A 12,677-nucleotide genomic window follows, 5' to 3' on the forward strand; every position below is an offset into this window, starting at 1 on the left:
GGAAGTGGAGAAAAGGGGCAGATGGGAGAACAATAGGGCATGTTTAGACAGACCAAGTGGGACAGAGATAAAGGACGATGTGTGCACAGCCTTGAGGCACCAAGGTTCTGAGATACAGGGATTGACCCATGGTCGGAATGGGCGGGGAATCCTGTTAAGATGCTTGACTGTTTTTTTGAATCTTGGTTTCCCTTGCATTATAATGTAGAGTAGACACTGGAGAGGGAGAGAAAAGAATAGTCAGAAACATCACACTAGAAGGCTTGTAAGTCTGTCTTCTGCCTTTAACGGATTGGAATACCTAAAATGGGGATACAGCGTACCCGGTGAACGAGGCTTTCTGCGGAGCCTTTGCAATACATAAAACTATAGGTAGAAACCAGAACCACATCCAGATCACCAGAGATGAGCAATCCCCACTTGAAGGGACGAGCTGACGAGCCTGGAACGGAGAGAAGAACAAAAGATACGCCTCGAATGGAAGACCTACAGGAAAAACACGACACAATGGAGACAGGTGGACTGCTACTACGGGAACAAACAGGTCACTCCCCTAGGAGACATTTGGGCAGTCGGTCGGGTCCCACCAACGTAGGCCTCCCCCCCCAAAACTGAGACTCGGTGGAAATGCATGCTCGGATTGGTAAGCACACGCATCACCGTTGGGGAGAAATGGGGTAAGGCAGCAATGAAGCGGCAAGCTAAGCCTCACAATATTCAGAGGGCTTCTGTGGATCCGGTTGGGGACCTGGTTGGCAAGCAGTGCGAGGAGACCCAAGGACTCATGGGCCCAGAATCAGTGACGTGGCCACGGAGGATTCAAGTGGAGAATGGAGCTGCCGGCTGATGGGAAGAGAGGGCATGTGCACAAGAACACCCACACTTGCAGATGACACCCATGTGACTGGGACTGGATGACTGGATGATCAGAGCTCAACCAGGAGAAGAAAGAAGGGGGTGGGGGGAAGAAGATTGAGCTGATCCAAGCTGATGAACTTAACCTATGCATACGAATGCAGTGACACAAAAGAGGCAACAAATCCTTACAGCAAGAAACATTCCCACCCCCTCCACACACAGAGTAGACAGAGAGGGGCAACTTGGACATTGGATACCCAAATGGGGACTGAGGGACTACAAAGGCAAGAAGTAACTGGCTTACAAGCTTTCAAGAGGGAACCTAGACCTAGGGGGCATGGAGCAAGGAAGAATCACCAGTTATCCAATTTGTCTAAGTGGAGCTGATGAAATGAAATACAGATGGGTTACATGCAATACTGTAGTGAATAATGGTTATCAAGACGGATTGTGAGTGTTGGAAATGCAAGGGTAGATGTTTTGTAGCAAGAAAGAGAGTGATTATTTCTCCAGTCTCTGGGACCACCAACAGATAAGAGCCGAGAACGGGACCCCACCCAGAGAACCAGGGATGCCTGAGATGGAGACAGAGATGATGACATGGAGGGATGAAGCGGCTGAGGACTTTGGATCCAGAGAGGGAGATGAACTGTGGGCCGAAGACTGAGGGGGTAGGGGGAGTGTAGAGCACAGGCTTCTAGGATATGCCCTTTGGTCAGAAGACGATGCATGGAGGGGATTGGAACCATGGCAATGTAATGATATACGATGGAATGAATATGGAACTGAGGTTCTCTCATGTAAACTATCATATAACTCACAATAAAACATTAAAAAAAAAAAGAAAAGAAAGAAATAGTCAATGTTCAACCATTTCAAGAGGGAGCATATGACCCTGAAGAAAGAAGTCCAAGGTGCATTGAAGACATTGGTAAAGAATAAGACACAAGGATTTAATGGATTACAAATTGAAATCTTTCAACAAACTGATGTGTCACTGGAGGCATTTACTCATCTATGCCAAGAAATGTAGAAGACAACTACCTGGCCAACTGACTGAAAGAGATCTGTATTTGTGACGACTCCAAAGAGAGGTGATCCAGTGGAATGCGGAAATCATCAGACAATATCACTGATATGTCATGTGAGTAAATGGCTGCAAGCAAACATTGCCAGAGAACTTCCAGAGGTTCAAGCTGGATTCAGAAGAGGACCTGAAATAAGGGATATCATTGCTGACATCAGATGGATCCTGGCTGAAAGCAGACAATATCAGAAAGATGTTTACTTGTGCTTTACTGACTAAGCAAAGGCTTTCGATTGTGTGGATCATGACAAGTATGAGCATTTTGGAACACTTAATTGTGCTCATGAAGAACCTGTACATAGACCAGGAGGCAGTTGTTCAAACAGAACAAGGGAACACCAAATGGTTTAAAATTAGGAAAGCTGTGCACCATGGTTGTATTCTTTCACCATATTTATTCAATCTGTATGCTGAGCAAATAATCTGAGAAGCTGGATTATATGCAGAAAAATGTGGCATCAGGATTGGAGGAAGACTCATTAACAACCTTTGATATGCAGATGATACAACCTTGCTTACTGAAAGTGAAATACTTGCTGATGAAGACCAAAGACCACGGCCTTCGTTATATGTTTTATCTCAATACAAAGAAAACAAAAATCCTCGCCACTGGACCAATAAACACCATCCATATAAATGGAAAAAAGATTGAAGTTATCAATGACTTCATTTTTCTCAGACCCACCATGAACACTCATGCAAGCATCAGTCAAGAAATAAAATGCTGTATTGCATTAGGTAAATCTGCTGCACAAGACCTCTTTTAAAGTGTTGAAGATCAAAGATGTCAATTTGAGGACTAAGGTGCGCCTGACCCAAAGCATGGTATTTTCAGTAACCTCATATGCATGTAAAATTTGGACAGTGAATAAGGAAGATTGTAGAAGAATTGATGCATTTAAGTTATGGTGTTGGAGGAGAATATTGAAAGTACCATGGACTGCCAAAAGAACAAACATCTGTATTGGATGAAGTACAGCCAGAGTGCTCCTCAGAAGCCAGGATGGCCAGACTTTGTCTCTCATACTTCGGACATTGGTTCTCATACTTCAGACATATTATCAGGAGGAACCAGTCACTGGAGAAGGATATCATTTTTGGTAAAATGGAGAGTCAGTGAAAAAGAGGAAGACCCCCAATGAGATGGATTGGCAGTGTCGGAAGCAATGGGCTCAGGTTGTAGTAGCAATTGTGAGGTTGGCCCAAGACTGGGCAGTACTGTTGTGCATAGGCTCACTCTGGGTTGGTACCAACTCGGTGGCACCTAACAATAACATGATTCAGAACCAACTAGAGGGCACTTAACAACTACACAACAAATTATACACAAATTAAATTGATGTCTCCTTGCTCCAGTTTAAAAAGCTGAGAAGCGTAAGTGATAGAAGAATAGGAAAGTAGGAAAGAGAGAAAAATGATTTTTATATAAATAATATTATCACCTCCCTAAGACTCCTGGTGTGGAGCTGTAGGATCAGTACTGGACTGTGATGGCGGTTCAGACCCACCAGCCACTCCTCTGAAACCCTAAACAGGGTTGCTATGAGTCAGAACAGACTCTACGGCATTTAACAACAACACCCCTCTGTAATGAAGATATTCTATTCTCTATAAATTCTGTTTGGTGCAGAAACCCAGGAAAATAAACAAAAAATGGTAGAAGGAAATCTGAAAGCAAGTCCGTCTAAAAGGTTAACCTTCTCAGTTATTAGCTCCAACAGACAAGGCTAGGGAAACAGATGATTTGTGACCAATATAGTGTGAATTACAATTAAATAAATCACTCATAGAGGTATGCCCAGGTATTCTGGACACAGAGTGAGTCCCAATGTAAGACAAGGCTGCCAGAAAAGCTTTTGAAATTTGATTTGAATCAATATTTGGTGTGAGTTGATAAATTGATTAAGTACCATACCTAGAAGCATTTTGCCAGCTTTTTGTTGTTGTTTAATTGCTCTAAAATTGCCTGCAGTGTTGGTTAAAGCTTACCTCTTTTATAATATCTATGATTGTTGTGAAGAAATAAAATAATTTTCCCCTCTCTCTTCAACATGAAAAATCCTAAACAGAATGTTTCATTTGTTTGAAGAGATAGCATCTGGAAAAATAAGTAAAGAGCTAATATTTATGAGCTAAATGCTCATTGCCACTCCATATATGGCTCTCGAAGAGCAGCTAGTGTGTTTGAACCAAAAACCTTATGGTTAGCAGTCCAGTGCTTATCCTACAGCACCAACTCAGGACTTTATATGTTCTCATTTCATTCTTACAAACCTATCAGAATGGCAATGAGAAAACTGATTCAGAGATAAATGTTAAGGATCATGCCCAACCTATCAGTTCACTGATCATATATTGTAATACCTAGGTGTTTAAGGAGCTCTGGTAGCGCAGTGGTTACGAGTCAGGCTGCTAACCTCAAGGTCAGCAGTTTGAAACAGGGAAACCTGTGGCTATGAGGTGGACCCGACTCCACGGCACACCACCACAGGTGTTTTTATCAAGATATTCATTCACTCATCATCCATCATTCATCAAACACTCCTTGAAAACAATGGTGAACAACACAAGGTGTTAACTTTATGGAGTTTTACCTGTTCATAACCAATTTTCCAAGTTCTGGGCAAATGTGAGCTCTCTCCTCAAACCTGCTGGCCTCAAATTCCACACTCATCATCTGTCCAATCAACAGGCATTCGCTCTGTCAAATCTCTTTGTCAATGGAAGTATGAGTGATTCAACAGGGAGAAAACAAAATGATCAACTACCCTTTTCTTTGGCACTAATCAACCAAATTAGTTATATCCAGTCCACCCCTCCGGGGACAGTGCAAAATTGCATTACTTATTTCTCAACTAAATTATTCATCTAACTATCAATAATTATAAATGACTCAATAACAAGCTTTCCACTATTTCATCACAAAGTTTAGCAAACAATCCAGTAATTTTCAGTGTCAAGATGGTTTCTCTGATAAAACAGTATAAACAGTTCTTATCTTTTATCAAATATCTCAAGGAGCTCTGGTAGCACAGTGGTTACGAATCAGGCTGTGAACCACAAGGTCAGCAGCTCGAAACTACCAGCTGTTTCATGGGAGAAAGATGAGACTTTCTGTTCCCGCAAAGATTTACAGCCTCAGAAACCCTCTTCAGGGTCGCTATGGGTTGGAACTGACTCGATGGCACTTAACAACAACAACAACATCTGATGTAAACCGATTCCATGCTAGGGAGTTTCTCTTTTGTTGCTATATTGACATCCTACAAATATAGCTAGATGACTGTCATACCCAACTCCCTACCCTCTCCACCCTTAGACTGTTAAGCTAACCTTGGCAGACAAAACTTGGTAATACCACTACAACTTCTAGCTGTCTCAGAATTTATTACTTATGCAAAAAACAAAACAATCCCAATGCTATGGAGTGGATTCTGATTCATAACGATCCTTTAGAATAGGATTTCTGAGGCTGTAAATCTTTATGGAAGCCGACTGCTTCATGTTTCTTCAATCAAACAGCTGGTGGGTTCAAACCACTGACCTTTTGGGTTAGAAGCCCAGTGCTTAACCCATTGTGCCTTATGGTGCCCTTACTTCTGCAGATAATGGAAAAATCAATTTCTTGTAGTATTGAGGACTGATGTTCCAGATATATCTATATACTGGACAGTAGGCTGAGTGTCCAGTTGCCATAGAATGCATTTGAGCTACATCTGTTGTCACCTCTAGTCTTCCACCCCACTGGGGTATAGAAGAATCTCCTCAGTTAATTTATCCCAATCATATATTTTGACGGTAGCAGAATTGAGATAGAATTTTCTCAAAAGAATATCTTAGAAGATTTTGTGGATTCTGTCTGGGTTCAAAATTCATGTATCCACTCACATATTTGACTTTAATTGAAAAACAGCTGATCCATGCCTATATAAGTCACTAGATATACCATGTGAATCTGACATATTCACAAGGTAATAAAGGTGATTAATAGGTTCCTCTTTCCAATTTAACACCCACTCTCCTTTGCCAATGGAATGCAGAAATTATCCGACAATATCATTAATAGCATATGCAACTAAATTTTTTCTAATGATAATTCATAACCAACTGCACAAGTACATTAACAGGGAACTGCCAGAGATTCAAGCTGGATTTAGACAAGGACGTGGGATGAGGGATATCATTGCTGCCTTTAGATGGATCTTGGCTGAAAGCATAGAATGCCAGAAAGATGTTTACCTGTGCTTTGCTTTACAGAAGCAAAAGCTTTGATTCTGTGGCTCATAACAAGCTATGGACAACATTGCCGAGAATGATTATTCTGGAACACTTAATTGTGTTCATGAGGAACCTGTACATAGACCAAGAGGCAATTGTTTGAACAGAGTAAGATAACAATGAATGGTTTAAAACTAGGAAAGGTGGGCACCAGAGTTGTATACTCTCACTGTAATTATTCAGAGTGTTTGCTGAGCAAACAATCTGAAAGCTGGATTATATGAAGAACAATGCATACATTTGAATAATAGTGGAATTAAATGGTCTTCCTTATAAGTGTATGGATGTTATCCTATCACAGACAGCACTGTATTTCAAAACAGATCCTGATATGTTCTTTTTGATGATGAATGTGATGCCTTTTCTCCTCAATTTGTCATTCCAGGCATAGTAAACCATATGACTGTCAGATTAAAAATGGCCAATGTCAGCCAGTCCATTTCAACTCACTAATGCCTAGGATATATAATTTCCAATTTTCCTAGATTCATACTTCATATATTCCATGTTCTGGTTTTTAACGGATGTTTACAGCTGTTTCTCTTCATTTTGAGTTGTGCCCCATCAGCAAATGAAGGTCCTGCAGGCTTTTCTCCGACAGGCTTTACTCCATTCACGTCATCACAGTAAACTCTACTTTGAGGAGGCAGCTCTTTCCCAGTCACATTTTGAGTGTCTTCCAACCCGAGGGGCTCATCTTCTGGCACTGTATCTCACAATATTATGGTGCTTTTCATCATGTTTCAATATTCTCTATTCTGGTGCTGACAGTGTTCCACTGTTATTCAGAAGGTTTTTAGTGACTAAGTTTTCACATATAGTCTATCTCTTCTTCTTCCTAGTCTGCCTTCATCTAGAAACTCAGCTGAAACCTGTTCCCCATGGGAGACCCTGCTGGTATTTAAAATATCCCTGGCATAGCCTACAGAATCACAGCAACACACAAGCTACCACAGTACAACAAATGGACAGACAAATGGTGGAGAGTTATGTATGGTGTTGGAGAAGTACTATGGACTGCCAAAAGAACAAATAAATATATGTTGTTAGAAGTATATCCAGAATGCGCCTTAAGGGATCAGTCTCTGGAGCAGGACATCATGCATGGTAAAGTCAGCGAAAAGGTCAGCGGAAAAAAAGGAAAACCCCCAACTAGATGGATTCGCACCATGGCAACAGCAATGGGTTCTGGAATAGCCACCATTGTGAGGTTGGTGCAGGACTGGACAGTGTTTCATTCTGTTTTGCATATGGTCACTATGAGTCAGTATCAACTCAATGCCACCTAACACCACCACCAACATATAGAATTCCTTATATTCCATTTACTGTTCACTGAAATTGGGCTTCTGCCACTTATATTTTGATAGAGTCTTCCCTGCCAAGATCAACTGATTGCTTTCTAATTAACAAACCCAATGGCCTCTTTTCAATATTCATCTAACTCCAATGCAAGAGAATTTTAACTCTTTTATCTGTGACCTGCTTCGTCTCCAAACTATCTTTATTTTTGCCCTTGGTTTCCATGACACCGTTCTCCCATCTGTCCCCTCTTTTATCTCTGATTGCCTTTTCTTTCTCGCCTTTACACCCCCACGTTCTTCCATCTAAGTTAGTGGGTTTCTTTCATATTTAATTTAAAAAGAGAAGCACTAAGGAGACAATCATCTTTCCATCATTGCATCATCAACCTATCTTACCTTCTCTTACTATGAATCAATTATGGAGGTTGAATCCTCAACTTCTGTTCTGATATTCAAAAGATTTTAATGCTACAATTATCCCTTAACTTGCACCATCAATTTTTCCATGAGCTATTTAATATTCAAGATTAAAAATAAAAATTATCTTCCTTGATTCCAACTGTCCCTTCATCTAAAATCCATCTCTCTACAAACCTTCACAGCTACCTAGAAACACTTATATTTGTTCCTTCTATACCCCCCATTGTTTCATGAACCAATCCAGTCATGCTTTTGTTCCAACATTTCATTTTCAAAGTTGACAAAACCAATAGTCCATTCTCAGAATTGATGTTTCATCATTATTTGTCACAGCTGACGATGGCTTCTTCCTTAAGTCAGTTTCTTTACTTTGATTCTTGGACAACACCTATGTTTGCTTCTCCTCCCTACCTAATGGCAACATCTTCTCAATTTCTTCTTTAGATTAATCTTCATCATCCTTATCTGCAAATACTGTAAGTTCCCAGAGGTCAGTCCAATAAGCTCATATCTTTGCTGTCTATGTATTTAATCCATCCATTCTTAAAGCTTGCATATTGCTGAATGGCTCCACAATTATAATTTATGACTGCAGGGAAGGTAACTATATATTATGACCCTTCTAGACAAATTTCTCCATTTTGTGATATACTGCAAATCCTACTTCTCTATGCCTGTAAATATGGAACCATTTTGAAATGAGTTGCTAAGGAGTAAAAATTAATGTGGGGCTAAGGACTAAAGCCACTACTCGTCTGTCAGTTTGTCATACTGTGGTGGCTTGTGAGTTGCTGTGACACCGGTATTTTAAATACCAGCAGGGTCACCTATGGTGGACAGGTTTCAGATGACCTTCCAGACGAAGACAGACTAGGAACAAGGAGTAACAAACTACTCGTGAATAACCTTAAGAATAGCAGAGAAACACTGTCAGATATAGTGCAGGAAAATGAGCCCCTCAGTTGGGTAGGCACTCAAAATGCAACTGGGGAAGAGCTGCCTCCTCAAAGTAGAGTTGACCGAAATGACACGAATGGAGTAAAACCCGTGGGAGAAAAGCCTGTGGGACCTTCATTTGCTGATGGGGCACAACTCAAAATGAATAGAAACAGCTATAAATATCCACTGAAAATCGGAACACAGAATGTATGAACTACGAGTCTGGGAAAATTGGAAGCTGTAAAAAATGAAATGGAACTCATAAACATTGATATCTCAGGCATTAGTGAGCTGAAATGGACTGGTATTGGCCATTTTGAATTTGACAACCACAAGGTTTACTATGCTGGGAATGATAAATTAAAGAGGAATGGTGTTACATTCATTGTCATGAGGTACAACACTGTCTGTGATAACATAATATCCATGAGCCTAGTTAATACCATTATTAACCAGGGAAGCCTAGTTAATACCACTATTATTCAAATTTATGCACCAACCACTAAAGCCAGTGAGGATGAAATAGAAGAATTCTACCAACTTCTTCAATCTGAAATCATTCAAACATGCAATCAAGATGTATTGATCATTACTGGTGATTGGAATGCAAAGGTTGGGAGCAAACAGGAAGGATCAGTATTTGGAAAATATGGCCTTGGTGATAGAAATGATGCTGGAGAACGCATGACAGAAAACTCAAAATCGATGATCTGTTCATTTCAAATCCCTTCTTTAGACAGCCTAAGAGACAGCTATACACATGGACCTCAACAGATGGAATATATAGAAATCAAATTGACTACATCTGCGGAAACAGATGGTGGAAAAGCTCCATATCATCAGTAAAAACAAGGCCAGGGGCAGACTGGAATACACCATCAATTACTCATATGCAAATTCAAACTGAAGCTGAAGAAAATGAAAAAAAAAAAAAAAGTCCACAAGAGCCAAAATATGACCTTGAATATATCCCAACTGAATTTAGAGATCATATCAAGAAAAGATTTGATACATTAAACACTAAAGACCAAAGACCAGAAGAGTTGTGGGATGACATCAAGAACACCATACATGGAGAAAACAAAAAGTCATTAAGAAGACAAAAAAGAAGGAAAAGGTGGAAATGGATGTCAGAAGAGAAGAGACACTGAAACTTGCTCTCCAGCACAGACATGCTAAAGCAAATGGAAGAAATGAGGAGGTACAAAAGCTGAACAGAAAATTTCAAAAAATCACCTTGAGAAGATAAAGCCAAATATTACAAAAAAAATGTGCAAGGATCTGGAATCAGAAAACCAAAAAGGAGGAACATGCTCAGCATTTTTCAAGCTGGGGGAACTGAAGAAAATATTCAAGCCTCGACTTTCGTTATTGAAAGATTCTATGGGCAAATTACTAAATGATGCAGAAAGCATCAAGAGAAGATGGAAGGAGAGACTTCCGGCGGCACTTTCCTGACCAGCAGGACAGGTATGTGAGCTCGGGACAAATAGGGGGCAGGCTCACAATAGGGGCTCCAGCCTGGTAGACAGACAGCTTTTGGGCAAACATAAAACTTTAGGCGGCAACTTTATGAACTTGGTTTTTTGAAAGAACTAATTATTGAGGTATTGCGAGCAATTTTAACCCCCACCTGCCTGCTCCCAGCTCTTACCAGAAGGGAAGGCTCTGCCCACTGCAGAGCCTAACAGGGCCTGAGCAGACGCGCTCAGAAAACCAGTGAACCTGCAGGAACCAACATAGTCCATCCCAGGGGGGTCCCCATAGCCACATTAGGCATTATTGGTGAATATATAGGGAAAATTGGGGGGTCCAAGGCATAGGGGGACAAAGAGGCATTTTAGACGTCATCAAAAACAGACCCCATCTGCCTACAAGCACGAAGCCCAGCCCCCACTTCTTCAGCCTAGGTTAACACTCCTCTCAGTCTCAGAGACCAGCCCAAGCTAAATAGCAACTCAATCCCAATAACAAAACACCCCTGCTGTGGCTCAATCCACCAGACCGCAAACCCTGAAGAATTGCAAAAATTGTGCGCTGCAACTCCCACAGGAAATCATATACTGGCTAGTGGTGGGTCATAAGCCACCCCACAGCATCTCAACAAGTAGCAAAACCTAGAGGGATCCAAAACAGTGTAATAACATTTTAGATTAACTGAGGAAGCGCAGAGGGCAGGATTCGCTGGCGGCTAGGGCAAAGGTCGCTGGCAAAAGTGGATCAGAAGTCCGGACAGAAAGGAGTCAAGACAGAGCTCCCAGACTCAGACTCACTGAGTTAGGAGGGGCTTAGAGGCTGGGAGACTTGTAGCCAGTGGAACTTGGAGCAGAGGCAGAACGACACGTTCACTTAAGCCCACTGGCCAGGCTAGGTGATCTGGGCCCACAGCCTGGGAGAGACAGAGCATATGGACTGAATAGGGGCCGCAGAGACACCAAGCCGCGGAAATGCTCCGCAGGAACATCTAAGGGGCTTTGCCGACTTTGGGTGGTTCCGAACTAGTTTTTTTATTTTTTTTTTTTATTTTTTTTTGCCTTTGGTGTCGGGAGGGGGTGCACTCATGGTTTGCCCACATACATCTGGGCGAGAGGAGGTAGGGGCTTAGTCGAGCAGCCGGGACCCGCCCTCACCCCTGGCGCTCTCCACTGCCAGGAACACACGCACCTAAGCCAGACTGAGACGAGGAGTTGGTCTGCCTTACTTCACGGGTTTGAAAGAGAGCCCAGAGTAGTGCTGTGGAGTGGGATGCTGCACTGCAGATTCCTTTGAGCAACAAGCCCGGTGGGACGGAGGCGGTGGCTCATGCTCACCCACCACTCATAGGAAACCTTATACAGGAGACATGGCTGTGTGCCCTACTCAGTCGGCTTGCACTCACGGATTTGAGAGCCGTCCCATTGTAGCACGGTGGACTGGAGTGCCACTCCAGGCCCATTTGGTCTGCGGGGTTGGTAGCTCAAGCTCATGGGCCGCTCTTCGGAGGCCCTGCACGGGGGACGCGGGTACCCATCATATGTGTTCTGCCCACTTGTTTTCACTGGTTTGAGAGGAGTCCAGCACAGCGCTGAGGGCTGAGGTGATGCACTACAGGGCTTTTTGAGCTGTAGGCCCAGCAGTTCATGCCTGCCAGCTGTTCATCGGAGACCCTATACAGGGTTGCTACAGGTCGGAATTGACTAGACAGTACCTAACAGCAAGAAGAGGAGGGCAGAAGTGACTGAAAGAAAGGACTCTAAAAACATACACATATTAGGAGTCAGAATTTTCTTCCTTATTATTAACATTTTCTTTATTTTCCCCCATTTTATCTTACTTTACCTTTATTAATAGCACCTTTTAAAATTTTTGCTTCTGATCCTGATGTGGTTTTTGATTTTGCCCAACCTCAGTTGCTTGACGGTTGCATAGCCTCCTTTTTGTTTTTGGAAGACACTTTGTCTCCCTATATTACACAAGAAAAGTCAGCAACCACAGCCAAAAAGTCAAGCTGTAATCACACCTTATAAAATACCAAAACGCAGGCAAGAACCATTACCAGCAGACATACACCAGGGAAACAGACAATACCCGTGAAAATCACCCCGAGTTAAGCAATAAGAAGAGGGAAAAGAGAAGACCACACCCTGATCACCTCTCCTTGGAAACAATCATCAAGCATAAAAAAGTACCAAAATACATATTCACTTAAGTGTTAGGCCCACAGATAAACAGTAAACATGCCCAAGAAGCAAAAACAGATGACCATGTCAGCACATGTCCAGAAAAAAGATAAAATACCTGAGACAAATGAC

At 41.9% G+C, this 12,677-nt stretch overlaps 1 protein-coding gene across 1 annotated transcript in view; it reads right to left on the bottom strand.

Annotated features, from left to right (window-relative positions):
* The window catches only part of SHROOM4 (shroom family member 4), a 401,166-nt gene that overhangs the window by 168,369 nt on the left and 220,120 nt on the right, over window positions 1-12,677 (bottom strand). The window lies entirely within an intron of this gene.

The sequence above is a fragment of the Chrysochloris asiatica genome, unplaced genomic scaffold (assembly GCF_000296735.1).
Source record: "Chrysochloris asiatica unplaced genomic scaffold, ChrAsi1.0 scaffold00375, whole genome shotgun sequence".
Taxonomy (NCBI): domain Eukaryota; kingdom Metazoa; phylum Chordata; class Mammalia; order Afrosoricida; family Chrysochloridae; genus Chrysochloris; species Chrysochloris asiatica.